Source organism: Paramormyrops kingsleyae, unplaced genomic scaffold, assembly GCF_048594095.1.
Source record: "Paramormyrops kingsleyae isolate MSU_618 unplaced genomic scaffold, PKINGS_0.4 ups29, whole genome shotgun sequence".
Lineage (NCBI taxonomy): Eukaryota > Metazoa > Chordata > Actinopteri > Osteoglossiformes > Mormyridae > Paramormyrops > Paramormyrops kingsleyae.
This window is the reverse complement of record NW_027325967.1, coordinates 1,062,494-1,078,471: the sequence shown is the minus strand read 5'-3', so window position 1 is coordinate 1,078,471 and position 15,978 is coordinate 1,062,494. Positions and strand designations below refer to the sequence as shown.

General features: G+C 40.8%; 1 pseudogene; it reads left to right on the top strand.

Annotated features, from left to right (window-relative positions):
- The first annotated feature begins 15,423 nt into the window (after positions 1-15,423).
- LOC140584039 (U2 spliceosomal RNA) lies at positions 15,424-15,670 on the top strand (annotated as a pseudogene).
- Positions 15,671-15,978: the final 308 nt, after the last annotated feature.

Sequence of the window (15,978 nt, the reverse complement as noted above, 5' to 3'; positions counted from 1 at the left end):
GCTACAGTTCCTAAAATACCTGTCGCTTTGAGTTTAAGTGAGAGCCTCTTGTGGGGAACAACATCAAAAGCCTTTTGGAAATCTAAATAGATGACATCATAGGCCTTCTTATCATCAACTTCCTGAGTAGCTTCCTCAAAAAACTCCAACAGATTTGTTAAACAGGATCTACCTCTCCTAAATCCATGCTGGCTATCCCTCAAAATGTTATTTGAGTCCAGGTAATCTACCATTTTCTCTTTGATTATAGCCTCCATAACTTTACCAGTTATACAAGTTAGACTGATTGGCCTATAGTTTGACAAATTACTTCTATCCCCTTTTTTGAAAATGGGCGTTATGTTGGCATGCTTCCAATCAGAAGGTACCACACCTTCAGATAAGGATTTTTGAAACAGTAATGTTAAGGGTTGGCAAATAATATCCCTCATCTCTTTTAACACTATAGGTAAGATGCCATCAGGGCCCTGTGATTTATTTATTTTGAGCTTAGCTAGGCTTTGCAAAACATCAGCTTCAGTTATATATATATTAGTTATAGACGATGTTGGATTAGTAATAAGAACTGGTAAGTTACTAGTGTCCTCAACAGTGAATACCCGTGCAAAACTATCATTGAACTCATTTACTATGTCAATGTCGTTTTCAATTATAAGACCCTTACTATCCTGCAGATTAGTGATTTCAGCTTTTAGAGCTCTTTTAGAGTTAAAATACTGGAAGAAACTTTTAACGTCATCCTTAGCCTCCAATGCGATCTTCCTTTCGACATTCCTTTTAGCTCGTCTAATGTCATTTTTTAATTCAGCCTGTAGATTTAGATACTCTTGCTTTATTATGTCATCATCAGTTATTTTCCATCTCTGGAACAAAGCCCTTTTCCTCCTTATTTTATACTTTATGTCCCTATTAAACCACCTAGGTTGCAATTTCCTTGATTTATTCTTGTTAGAAACAGGTATGAAGTCCTCTTGTACTTGCAATAATGTGCTTTTAAAAAATCCCCATGCCTCTTCAACAGTTTTGTTAATTAACTCCATCCAGTTCACAGTTTCTAGTTTTAATCTCATACAATTAAAGTTAGCCTTCCTAACATTATATATTTTTGATTTGGACTTTGCTCTTCGGGCACTAAACTTAACCTCAAATTTAACCATGTTATGATCGCTACTGTCAAGTGGTTCTAAAACATCTAATTTACCAATCCTGTCCTGGTTATTAGACAAAACAAGATCAAGAATGGCATCTCCCCTGGTAGGGGTGTTAACAAACTGAGTAAAAAAACAATCCTGTACTAATTCCACCATGTCAAGTTCATTTTCAGAAGAGCCAGCAACAATGTCCCACTGCATCCCCAGTAGATTAAAATCACCCATAACTACCACATAATTTTTATTGCTCATAATCCTAATATCACTGTATAACAATCTGCTTTCCTCAGCAGCTACATTGGGTGCTCTGTAACAAACACCGACAATTAGGCTATTTGAGTTTGTAGCATCTAATTTTACCCATATAGCTTCCGTACTTTTACTTATATCAGTAAGCTCCCTTGCCTGCAAGTTTTCCTTTACATATACTGCAACACCACCTCCCTTCTTACCTATACGGTCTTTACGGAACAATGTGTAACCATCCATATTATATTCTTGTCCATCCTTATCACTCAACCACGTTTCAGTTATTGCTATAATATCATAAGAGTCTGATGAGATAAGAGCCTCTAAATCATGAATTTTATTCCTAATACTCCTGGCATTTAAATACAGACAACAAAGGGTAGGCCTATTACAGTGCCTACTTATAATATGATTTTTTGGGGCTTTCCGTTTCCCCCCAGTTACATACTTAACTAACCTCCCTGCCCCCCCAGTCCCTAGTTTAAACATTCCTCAACTACTCTACAAATACGCCTTCCCAGTACACTGGTTCCCCTCCGGTTCAGATGCAACCCATCCGGCTTGAACAGGTCCCACCTGTTCCAGAAGGTCCTCCAGTGCCCCATAAACCTAAACCCCTCTTTCCTACACCATCCTTTTAGCCACGCATTTAATCTCCTTATCTCAGTTAACTTAGCCTGACTTGCGCGTGGCACGGGGAGTATTTCAGAAAATACCACCATGGACGTTCTGCTTCTAAGCTTATTGGCGACTTCTATAAATTTATCCTGCAGAACAGCCCTTCTACCCTTGCCTATGTCATTGGTGCCAACATGCACCACGACAACTGGATCCACCCCAGCTGGGGCCAAAAGCTTGTCCACACGATCTGGAAGGTCTCCTACCTGGGCACCAGGCAGGCAAGACACCGTACGGGACCCTCTATCACGCGTGCACACATAACTGTCTACTCCCCTAATAATTGAATCCCCCACTACCACAACCTCCCTTTTTCTGGGGGGAGGGGGCTCCTCAGTGCCCAAGGGCCCACCTGCCTCCCCAGTCCCTTCCGGCTCTAAAGCTGGAAGCACCTGAAACCTGTTAGACACAGACACCTCAGGTGATGCCGCCTCTGTAACGTGTGTACGCCTTTTCCTGCGTCTACGACCTACGGTCACCCAGCTCTCTCAACCTCTCTGCTCTTCATTCTCCCTCCCCCCCGCTAGTGGCGTACACACTATCTCCCTAAACGGCGTATCAACTAGCTCATCTAACTCACTGTTGCATTGGATGCGAGCCAGTTGCTCCTCAAGGTCGCGAACCTTGACCATGAGTGAGTCCACTAGCTTACATCGCTCGCAGATGAAGTCCGACTGGACACTAACGTCCAGAAGGGCAAACATCTTGCAAACGCAACACTGAGCCGGCCCCATAATTAACTAACTCACTATGACCCCGTACTCCCAGCCCAGTAAATTTATATAGTTGGTTAACTATAAAGATTAATTTGCGTAACAATAAATGCAGTAACGTGCGGAGTACACTAAAATAAGTTATTACTTGTGTTAAAACGGAACTTAATTATTATTTTATTTAAAATTTTAAACCTGATAAATTTACTACTACTTACCAGAAGAACTTCTGCCTGAACCAAGTATGAACTAAAAACAAGGCGAAATCGAAGTTGCTCTTGGGAGGTCGAAAAACCACAAAAACCCCCTCACAGCAGGCTACTGCCGGAGCGGGAAAAAAGTGGAAAATGTCCTCCCGGCCCCGACTGGCGACCGAGCAAAGCTCAGGAGCAACTGTCCTTTTCCGACGCTGGGTAGCGATACCGACGTTAGATATTATTAGTTATTATCGCCCCGCGGGTGTTTGCTACGGAGTTTAAACGCGGACAGAAAAACGCCGCTCAGAAAAATCGCGCTGTTAATTAACAGACAGGACAGACAAGCACTCACGCTGACCGAAATAAGAACAATAAATAGAAATAAACAGCCACCCACGTAAACAGGTAAAGCACACAAACACTCAAAACACTCCAAAAAACAATCCCAAACAATCGCTGCAGCTCAACACCACTCTCTCGCAGCAATCGCAGCAATCCCAGCAAGCCCTCATACACAATACTGACACTAGAAGCTAAAACTGGGCCTTCACTGGATCTTCCAGCAGGACCACGATCCTAAGCACATGTCCAAATCAACACAAAAATAGTTAGCTGACTATAGAAGCAAGCTTCTGCCATGGTCATCTCAGTCACCTGACCTGAACCCCACTGTAAACTTATGGACTGAGCTGAAGAGTAGAGTGCTGATCTGGAGAGGTTCTCTAAAAAGGAATGGACTCAGATGCCCGGCTTGGTATTCTCCAACCTTATAAAAGACTCAGTGCTGTTATCCTGGCAAAGGGAGGTTGTACAAAGTATTAAAAGCAGGGGTGCCAATAATCATGGCTCAAGTATTTTTGTTAAAAATAATTATTTCTTGATGGATTTTTTTTTCTTCGAAAAAATTTATTTCAATGAAAGGTTGGATTTTTCTAATTTTTTCGGTGTTAGATGAAGCTATTTTAGTAAAAGGTAGATTTTTTTCTAACCCTTTTTAAAAATATTTACAAGGGCTGCCAATAATTGTGGAGGGTGCTGTAGCTTCTCTAGGTTTATTATTATCTGTGAGCTCCCTTGCCTGCAAATTTTCTTTTACATATTCTGCAACACCACCTCCCTTCTTGCTTATCTGGTCCCTACAGAACAACATGTAACCATCCATATTATATTCTTCTCCATCATTGTCACTCAACCACATTTCTGTTAGTCCTATAATATCATGAGTCTGATGAAATGAAGGCCTCAAATCATGAATTTTGTTTCTACTGCTCCTAGCATTTAAATACAGACAGCAAAGGGTAGGCCTTTTACACTGCCCACTTATTAGTACTTAGGGCTTTTTGTCTCCCCCCTCTTATATTCTTAACTAACCTCCCTGGAAGACTACAACCACTTCCTATACAACGACCCAACGACTTCCTACAGTGGCAGCCAGGAGCACCAGTGCGTGGGATGTGCACCCCGGGAGTCGGGCAGCGTGCCTTCCTGGGGCAACCCGATGGATCCACCAGGTAGAGTGAGCAGAAGCCTCCCCGCTGAGGGCACCGGTACCCGGAACGGTTGTGCCAACACATGTAGCTGCAGACGCCGGCCATGCTTGCCAAGGCCTTGGCAGAGGCTGAGCGGACTGAGACAATCCTGTCCCTGTCTGCAACATCACGCCGGTCGCCAGCCACTTCATGCCAAACCTGCACCTGCGCATGTGGGGGCTCCGTCTGCAGAGAGGGACAGAGCATGCACGTTATACGCGCAAAGCCATGGCAGCTGCGGAGAGATCAGACACTTTGCCCACTACTGCCCTGCTCCGGTGCCTTGCCTCCAGCTGGGAAATGCCAGGTGGATGGCGCTGTAAGGGGGGCAAAAGTCTTGTATCTTTTCTAGTTACTTATAGTTGAGGTTAGGCTGGAGGGGTAAAGGTTGTTATTGTTGGGATTCGGGTTTTTCCACGTAGAACCAAATAGAGAGTCCACACAAAGAAATGAATACAAACGTGTGTGTGTGTGTGTGCGTGGATTTGCATTGATCACATTTGAGGACCAAACTGTCCCCAAAGTGTAGTAAAACCTGAAATTTCCCTACTTTTGGGGACATCTTTTGAGGTCCCCATTTGGATAACGTCAGTTTTATAAAAATCTGTGAATGCAATCAAAAAAGTAAAAATGCCAAAAGTCTTGTATCTTTTCTAGTTACTTATGGTTGAGGTTAGGCTGGAGGGGTAAAAGTTGTTATTGTTGGGATTCGGGTTTTTCCACGTAGAACCGAATAGAGAGTCCACACAAAGAAATGAATACAAACGTGTGTGTGTGTGTGTGTGTGGATTTGCATTGATCACATTTGAGGACCAAACTGTCCCCAAAGTGTAGTAAAACCTGAAATTTCCCTACTTTTGGGGACATCTTTTGAGGTCCCCATTTGGATAACGTCAGTTTTATAAAAATCTGTGAATGCAATCAAAAAAGTAAAAATGCCAAAAGTCTTGTATCTGGGTTGGTTACTTATGGTTAAGGTTAGGGGTGGGTAGCGATTAAGGGTGTCGTGACTGGGATTAGGGTTTTTCCCATAGAAATGAATGGACAGTCCCCATTTAGATAAGAAGACCAACTTGTGTGTGTGTGTGCGCGCGCATTATGTATATATTAAATTTTGGGGACCAAATGTCCCCACAATGCAACAAAACCTGAAATTTTGACGATGTGGAGACCAGCTTTTTCAGTCCCCCAAAGGGAAACTCAATTTTAAAAAAATCTGTGACTGCAATCAAAAATCTAAAAAAAGTGTTTTGACCACAGAAATGAATGGATGGTCTCCAGGAAGATGAATACAAACGTGTCTATAATTGCATGAAAGAGAACGCAAATCATACAGGACATCTATCCTGGCAAGGCCATACTTCTCTCAGGAAAGCCAAAGCCCAACTTTTCTGTACCATTGTAATACAGATAATGTTTAACTGCTGTAATTAAGCAATACTATTGAAATAATTAAAATATAGAGATTAAATCAGGTGTGTTTTGTGATTTTAAATGAGTATGTGATATACTTGATATAACATGAATGTACAGTAAAACTGGTCTAAGTCGCCATCTTGTAACTCGTCAATGTGCACAAGTCGACGCTCAAGCAAAAGTCCCGATTTTTCCTAATGATGTTTCCTTTAAAATTCCTTGTGTAAATCGCCGCTTGTAAGTCGTCAAATTCCCTTAGTCGTCACCTAAATCCCGAACAACACAAATGAATGGATTTTCCTACCTGTAAGTCGACACCCCAATCGCTGCATTCCTGCCGCCTGCTTGTCACCACGGCGATGTAGAAACGGGGAATCCCCACCTATCGCACTAGTCGCTCCCTGGGCTTAAGTCTCGCGTGTATAGTGCGGTGTAGTAGAGGTATGGTGTTATATTTACTAGTCGACAAAACGGCGAGATAGACATAAGTCGCCGAAGTGTCGACTTAGGTGTATCTCGTCAATTCTCTAAGTCGTCACTTTTAAGCTGGTCCCGCGAGTGTCGACTTAGACCGGTTTTACTGTATTTCTGTCAGGGTCAGCCCCTCCTGTTGTCCCACTCTGTCCCTTCCCCGTTTGACCAGCAGGTGTCGCTGGTCATCCTGTTCTTTATGTTAGTCTTTGTTCTCCCCTGTTGCCTGTCTTGTCATATGGCTCAATGTGTTGAGCATCCAGTTGTGTGTACCCTTCTGTCCTGTGTTTGAGTCCCACCTCCTCTGTCTTTGTATTTTGCTCCCTAGTGTTTCATTTGAGTTTTTCTAGTTCCTGTATCTGGTGACGTTGTATTTGGTTTTGTTCCTTGTGCCCCTGCTTGTGTCTTTACCTGTTCTGTAATTCCCCAGTGTTAGTTTCTGTTTCCTTGGTTAGTTCTTAGTTTCCCTGTTATCAGTTCCTTTTGAGTTTATTAGTTTCACCTGTGCCCTGTTTCCCTGGTCTTTGTTAATTAGCCTCACCTGTCCTGTGTTAGTCTCGTTACCCCTTAGTATTTTAGTTCCTGCTTCTGTTCAGTTCCCCAGTGGTTCATTGATTGTGATTGTGTGTTGTTGATTGCCGTTGTTTGATGGTTTTGAGATTTTCAGTGTTCAACGTGTATTAGGTTTTTGTTATTTAGTCTTTATTTATCCCCTTTAGTTTTTGACCCCTCGTGGTCCTTTTGGTTTTTGCTGTGTTTGTAGTGTTTTCTGTTTTATTTAATAAACCCCTTTTTGTTCTTGGAGCCGCCAGTGGATCATCCACCCTTTCTGTGCACCATGCCTCGTTCTCGCGCCCCGGATCCCTGACAAAGTAATAGTTTTTGGGTTTCCTGTCGTGAGAGATGAAAGCTACAGGCATGTAAATATTGTTTCCTGTAATAACTTTTTTTAAAATTATTTTCCTCATTGTTAAAAATCCCATGCATTAGAAGGTACCAGTCAGTGGAATCACACAGTGAGATATGTTGGCCAGCCGTCCTATTCATTCAGCACCAGCCGATCAAGTAGAGATTTCAGCACCACGGACAGTGATCTGTGTTAAACTGACCTCAGGTTCCTACACTGGCTACACGGAATTTTCTGTAAATAATTAAATGCCTCTATCCCCCTACATGTGGAAATGTTTCCCCCTCCCCCAGACCATTTCATGTTGTATCCTCATTATGTGTGTATTAGTTTGCAATATGGCTGTATGAGATGTCAGTCATTGACTTGTCGCTGATGCTCCCTGTTTCCTAAGTCTAGTTTTCTCAGATGAAGCAGTTCACACCTTAAGTTAGAAGAAGTTTCCTGTTAATTGCATCTGTTTGAACAGGGGTTCCCCACATATAGAGGAGAAAAGCCCCAACTTACAAATCAGCATCCATTTTTGTACGCTTTCTGTGAATGACGTCCCCGCACAGGATCACCAGATGCAAGACGACCACACTTTGTGCTACTTGTATGTTATGTTAGCAAACCACATACATCTACATTTCTTGCATTCTGTCACACTTGTGCAGAGCATTTGCAGTGTTTGTGATTAGTTATTGTTCAGTGTTCATTCATCTTTGGGATTTTGGTGTTATTTGTTTGATATACTGATGTTTATGTTTTTGCAATTTTATCAGTATACAGTATATTTGATTTTGCTGTTCTAAAATGTAGTTTGAAATATTTTGTCATCTTTTCTTACTTTAACATTTATCTTGTTAAAATACAGAAATGGACTGTTTTCTTGAGCCATAGTGTTTTATTCTACATCACAGATAATGCGTACATTCATAAAAGTAAGTTGTGATATTTTGCTCAGTATTGGTTCAAGTTCAGATACTTCAGGTTTTTATTAGACAAAACACATAAAAAATTTTGTGCAAAGCCATTGATTTATTTTTAAAACAACTGCACTGTGATATTTTAACAAAAACAGCATATTGTCCTTTTTTCAGCTTTAAGCATCATATGGGCCTCTTACTGGCTTTCCAACGGCTTTTGGGGTCACATGATGGTCGATAATGATATTTCAGGCCTTTCTTGAAATCACTTTAAAAATTGATCTGGAATATATCGATTTATACTATAATTTGTGCAAATTAACACAAATGGGGTGATTTTGACCACAAACAATAATTCATAGTTGGAGGGTAACATTCCTCTAGATTGCAAATGTACTGATACTAAAACCTGTGACCTCAAAAAGTACAAAGAACTGGAGCAAAAGAAAAATGGTGAAAGCTGTCAGAAACAGACAGGAAACTATATGGATGTTTTAGAAGAGGTAGATGTGGTCCAGTTGGCTGTATTAGTGTCTATGTGTCCTCTGTATGACTGGCATCCTGTCCAGGGTGTACTCCATCCCCGTGCCCTGTCCTGTTTGGGATAGGCTCCAGGCCCCACAGCCCTCACCAGGATGAGAGGTTAGAAGATAGATGGGTGGATCCCGGAGAGATGCTCATAACCCTAATTTGTTGTTCTGTATCCAACCAGCTACTCTAGTATTTTTCATTATTTTTAAATGAGTTTTAGGAATGCCTTTCGCAGTCTAACTGACAAAGCAGGTTTTTGTGATCTAATGAACTGCCATGCCTTGTGATGGACTGCCGCCCCTCCTGGGAGATTCTCTGCCCTGTGATAGGTTGGCACCCCCCTCCTGGCTTTTTCCCTGCCCTGTGATGGGTTGGCACCCCCCTCCTGGGAGATTCTCTGCCCTGTGATAGGTTGGCACCCCCCTCCTGGCTTTTTCCCTGCCCTGTGATGGGTTGGCACCGCCCCCTGCTTATTCCCTGCACTCCTAAAGGGCTGGTGTCCCCATCTGGGTTATTCCCTGCCCTGTGATAGGTTGGCACCCCCCTCCTGGCTTTTTCCCTGCCCTGTGATAGGTTGGCACCGCCCCCTGCTTATTCCCTGCACTCCTAAAGGGCTGGTGTCCCCATCTGGGTTATTCCCTGCCATGCGATGGGTTTGCCACCCCCTCCTGGGTTCCTCCTTGCATTGCGCCCATTATTTTCAGGTATATATTCCAGAGACCTGTAACCCTACATGGGACAAGTGGCTGTGGAACGTGAATTAAGTGATTAATTAATCAAATTACAAACAAATTAATAAATAATCATCTCTCCTGTTTGCACCACTGTCCTATTTTCAGTATTCACTATTACATTTGAGTTGGCCTCCTGTCCAGGGTGAGCACCAACCTTGTGCCATATGCTGCTGAGGAGAGGCTAGCAGCCCGTTTGCTAGATGGATGGATGATGGATGGATGGATTTATTTCACTGAACAATTCAATAAGCTCTGTAATAAATATAATTAAACTGGCAGTTAACATTCTCTGGCTGTCTAAATGCTCTTCTTTTTTGTCTCGCATTCTTCACATGTAGCCTGTGTAATAGTACAGGTGTAGCTGGTCCTGGTCCCTATAAGGGAAAACTCTATTTTATAAAAATCTGTGACTGCAATGAAAAAACTAAAAATGCAAAAACTCTTGTATTTTGGTTGCCTACTTATGCTTATGGTTAGAGCTGAGTAGGGGTTAAGTTAGCATTAGCATTTTTCCCATAGAAATGAATGAGCAGTCCCCATAAGGATATGTGTGTGTGTGTGTGTGTATAGGTGTTTCATTGATTACTATGACTATGCTCTAAATGATTTAAGCGGATTTAGCTTAAGTTGTAACTTTTCATGTGGAATGAACTGCAATGTCTCTGAATTAATTTAATTAATACTCATTAAGGTCAGTTCATTTACAATTCCTAATTTCAGGAGCCAGTTAATAAATCTAATTCATTTACAAGTATTTCTCCTATAATACGTGATACATGTTTACAATAATTCCCAGGGAAAGCATTTCCGGTAAGGCACTGCTCATTGACACAGATTATAAAGCTTGTTAGACTATGCAACATTATTTAGCAGGGCTGAGAGAAGGTGAGAGCTCCCCTAGTGGCCGCAGAAGTGCATTTCCTTAGAGCAGATATAACGGGTGGCAGCCTCAGTGCTTTTTAATCACAACTTGGGATAGAACAACAAATTTAATCATTCTGCTCATTTAATATTTCGATTTTAATTAGGTTTAATTTTTGGATATCCATGTTTACATAATATTTAGAATCCCACTGCAGTTGAGAATGGAATGCCACAGATATTAGTCTCCACCACATATCATTGCTTGTTTTACTTCAGGATTCCTTTGGTTGTTTAAACTGATTGCTCTGTATCAGTTGGCTTTGTGTGTTTTGAGACGTATAATTGCCAAAGAGTCCTGAAAAGCTGATGGTTTAGATACCAGAATTAGTATGAGCAGGACCTAATGTGTTTTCTTATGGTGGGGATGTTAGAAGACATTGAGGTTTTTTATTCTATGTACATCCAATCTTAGCCTCCCACCCAAGATCACTCCATGGAGCACGAACCAACACACCCCACCAAGATCCGTTTTAGCTGTGGTAGCCAATATATTTGGGGATTTATGCACTTGTCCTATTCAACATCATAACAGTGAATTAAAAATCTACTAAATCAAAGGCAGTACCATGTCATGCTATGCAAATATACATATACATACAGCTCAGGCTCTTTTCTGCAAATATAAGGCTACAAGGCCAAGTGTGGGTAATCAAAATGGCCTTACATTAACAAATACATCACCCCAAAAAAGCATTACATGAGCAATCACAGCTATTCCATTTTTTTTTTATCTCAACAGAGAACATCTTGCAAGATCAGTATTTGGGAGAGTTTCCTTCATGACGGTGGGTGAAATATACCACAGCTGCAGAAAAGCCCAGTCTTGGCAGAATAGCCATATTAATGAGCTCTTGAGCAAAGACCTTTACTCCCAAAGGGACAGAAAACTGTATCAGGCCATGCTGGCAAAGACCCTTGTTTCAAACCTGGTATCACTTTGCGTTGAATGCTGAAAAGGGCCCTTTAAATACATTAGGTATGTTATTTGCTAAACTTGGGTTTACTTTACTCATAAAAAGTAATATCCCAATTTACCCAAACGAGTGAGTACAAATATTGATTTGAAATATTAATTAATGTTAATATTAAAATTTATTAATATTAATATTGAAATATTGATTTGAGTAAATCTTATAGGATAGTACTGTGACAGTGGGTAGACTATAGCTTAATTTATTTAAAATGTTTCTTAGAATTGGTATAAAGTCAACCCAAAAAAGTGAGTGCAAATTGTTACATCATTCAATCTGAGTAAATTCTACAGTTTATTTTTTTCCAGTTCATGTACAGAATTACAGTACATTACAGTATTTTATCGACAAGGTTCTCATAAATATTGCCCAGAAAGAGTTTTTTCTACAGTATTGTACTATTTTAAACAGTATGTTACTGTAATAATGTCACTGTTTATTACAGCAGGGGTGCAGATTGAACCCATGACCCTGGAGGCGTGAGGCTATAGTAGGAGCAACGGGCCACTATTCATACTGTGAGAAATGATGTATTTTTAATCATACATTGTAACTGATATGTCGTTACACTGCTTGTGTATGCTTTGCACCTTGCCTTTCTCCCTTACTTGTGTTTCTTGTTCTCCACACCTTGTGAGCTTCAACATGAATTGATTGATTGTTTTTTTTAATAAGGCCCCAGGTTAGTTAGGTCCAGTCTCCTGGAAAATCACTAGAATGTGTCCTTGCCTTTGGAAGCTAAGAGCGTCTTATTTTCAGGGAGAGCCCTGTAATATTTAGTTTAATAAATTATTTTTATTGATAAACCTTCATACTGATAATCCTCTTGTAGTGGTCCTAAAAGAAAACATGACTGAAGATATTATCCATTTTAGTACAGACACATTTCACGATTCAGTAACCTGACTTGTCCAATAGATGGCAGTGTAGTACTTCGACTAAGACGTGCTATGGAAATTGCCGGTAAAAACGGAAAGCTGGTTTTCCATTTTAAACGTTTGTCTGACTGAAATGACCACATGTTGTACATATGTAATCGTACTATACATCTAACCTTCAGCGTTGTATTACCTACCTTAATTTAATAATTATCTGCAGCAATAAAATATGTACGCGTAATTGGACAGCTGCAAGTTAAGCAATCTGTCTGATTTTACATTGAAGTAGGCATGGACGGACGGTAAGATGAATGCAGGAGAGACCTGTGAATAAGCTTAAAGTATACATAAAATATGATAAAATAATACATATTTTTAAACATTTAACTGGATAACGACAGCTTCACAGTACTTATATAACCCTGCACAATTTCGACTCCCTGATACCCGCAAATTGAATAAAATATCCCGGAAAGAAGAGGAAGTAAACAAGAGCATGCATGCGAGACAGTAGTGTGTACATCGCGCACTCGAGAGACCCGCGCGTACGACAGAATGAGCGAGAGAGAGAGAGAAAGAGAGAACGTGCATATATGTGTTGATCCCTGCGTGTGTGCCTGTAGCCCGTGCTAGACAGACAGCATCCTGATTGGTTTACTTAGCAAAATAAGCCAATCAGATTTAAATGTGGGCGGGCTTCTATTTAACTTCTCGAGGACCGAAGTTATCGGTTCAGTGGAGCATCATGACAGACGGAGAGTGCCCCAAAAAACAGAAGTATAAAACGCATTTCACTTCAGAAAGTGTATCCATGTTTAATAAGGATGAAAATAATGACAGTGTTGCGTGCTGTACTGTTAGCAACAGTGATTTCAGCATTGCTCATGACGGTTTAAACGACTGTAAAATGCATGTTGAGGTGAGTTTAACAAGTGTCATTTCATGTGCTGTATTATTCAGGTCTACACTAGTTAGACACTTGGTTAGTTGCCAGTGCTGTCATGAAAGACTCCTTGAAGACTTTTGTAACGTAGCAATGGAATATAATTAAGGAATTTGCATAAATGGTAAAATAATCTACTTATATTATTGTCAAAATAATACATAATATTGACCTTCATAATTTAGTGCGCTGACTAGAGGAAATTAATGAAGAAATTAAACTGTGAAATCAAGTTTGTTGGAGTTACATCTCACTCCTTGTCGGGCGGTTGGGGGCACCTCACTGAACTGAGTTTTTGCAGGCTGGGATGTCTGAATTATTCTACCTTAGGGAAGGGAGGGGGTCCTGGCTGTGAAAGTTGGGGGGGCGGCTGCAGACGATCTCAGAGGCAAACTGCTGTCCACCCAAAAATGCAGGCCCCTCATGTAAGATCACATCCACCCAAATGTTCCAACCCCAGAGGCAAGCTGCTTTCAACTCAACCCCCTGACCCCAGAGGTAAGCTCACTTCCACCCAAAGACCCTGATCACAGAAGTAAGCTGACATTCACCCAAACCCCCAGCCCCCAGAAGGAAGCAGCCATCTATCTAAACGACCTACCCCCAGAGGTAAGTTGACATCCATCCAACTGCCTTGATCCTAGGCGAAAGCTGCCCCGGTACGTCTAGGTGGTGACACTCCATCCTACAGGGTTCACGTGATGCACTTTCCTGAAGCACACAGAGGACACTTCGGGTTTTAGGTAAGTGTGCTTTGTTTTTCTGTGTGTGTGTTTTATTTGGTATGGATTTTATTTAATGGCACGTAAAGATTTTATTGAGCACTGTTTTGGTTGATCACTGTAGCACTTATTCATCAATATTAACATTATTAACATTTATTAGCATTTTATTTGATCTGTTGTGCTGTTTATTGTGCGATTAACCTATTTCATTCCCAAGCTTACTGATTTTATGTGTTTTGGGAAGGTGTATGATGCCGTTTTAGCCCGACCCTTGTGCAGAGTAGGGCTGCACGATATTGGAAAAAAATTACATTGCGATATTTTTTTCCAAACGATATATATTGCGATATTGAGAGCCATCAATCCAGGCTAAAGTCAATAATTACCAATAATTACATATTAATAATTTCACTAATAAGCAAGCTTCATTACAAGTGACAAAAAGGTTACTTAATATTTTATTCCAAAATTCGAACATTTCTGTAAACACAAAAGCAGAACACATTTTTAAATAAAACAGCAGCTTTACACCAACCCCCCTGATTGATTTACAACAATATAACTTAAAATAAATATATTTTTTATAAAACAACTTATAAGCATTTTGGTTCACAATCTTTTAAGTCAACTTTTCTTAGCCAAAGTGCCAAAGTAAAACAGTGTTGGTGTTGGTCATCATAATCATGGCTAAATATATGAAATAAACAAAATGAAATAAAATTTTTAGATATTTTGTATTAAATCTTCTAAACAGATTAGAGAACATATTCCTGTAAACAGAAAAGCTGAACACATTTAAACAGCAGCTTTGCAACACCAACCCCCCTGATTGGTTCATAACATAACTTAAATATATATTTTTTTATTTGCTTTGCTAACTCAAGGTTTTTAGCTAAGAATACAAGTCTATCAACTAGAGGTCGACCGATATATCGGGCCGATATTTAGCATTTTTTAATGTATCCGCATCGGCCGATATCCGAGTGCACTACGCCGATTTTCAGACAGGCACGTCTGTGGGCAGCCCAGTGTTATTGTTGCTGTGGAACACGTGACCCATGCTGCCTTGTGCAGGGCGACAGCCAGAAGTTTTGGAAGAGTCCTGGGATAGAACGGTAAGGCTTAAATTCTGATCTTTCAATGACCTGTTTATTTAAGTAGTTTGCTATGAAATGTTGCTTTAAAAGAAAACGCGAATTACGCTATTGGGAACTGGGGTAATGATAATGAGCCTTCAACCAACTGTAGCTTACAGGTAACATTAAGGATCATTGATTCTAATAGAGTTCGTTTTGTGCGCTTATTGGTGGGCTCACAGACGTTTTTTAATCGTTAAAAATCATTTTAGTTGTTAACATTTTAATTATTACCATATCAGCCCGATGTTATCAGTTATGTTTTTTTTCTTGTGTCGGAGAGTTTCACTCTGTGAGTGTGTGGGTAATATTATCTTTGAAAGTCTTATTGTACTGTGTTGGCATGATTTGCATAGTGTGGGAATGTTTCAGCCTTATAGATTGTGATTATGTGTTAATGTAAGTAGTACAAGCATAATATTTATTATTCATGTATTTGAGCTGATTTACATTTTGTTTTGGTATGAAAAGGTTATTTTGATACGTCCCCCATGGAGGGGACCACATATTAAACGGATTTTTGGAACAGGGAGCCGGAAGTGGGGCTTGCCCCATCTGCTCCAGGCATCGACCCGGTATTGCAGTGCTTCCGGGAACGGTGCACCTCTACTGCCCCCTGTTGTTGAAAGGCAGAACTGACTGACTGAATGGGTGACTAATAGACTGAGTGCCTCTGGATGGCCAACTAATTAGCCGCATGTGGTGTGAGGGAGGGGCCCTGTCCGTGCGCGGCCCCAATTTCCCGCCTTTTTTCTTTTTTTTTAAAGTAAGGTGACACGCTGTCGTTTGTGCGGTGGGCAGCTGTGCTGAGGTAAGGCATGACTTCATCTTTGCCTTTTGAATTTTCCCTCATGTTTGTTTAAATGATTGCTGTTTTTTGAGAGGACAGGGAGGACGCCGGTGACTGCGACGCCCCT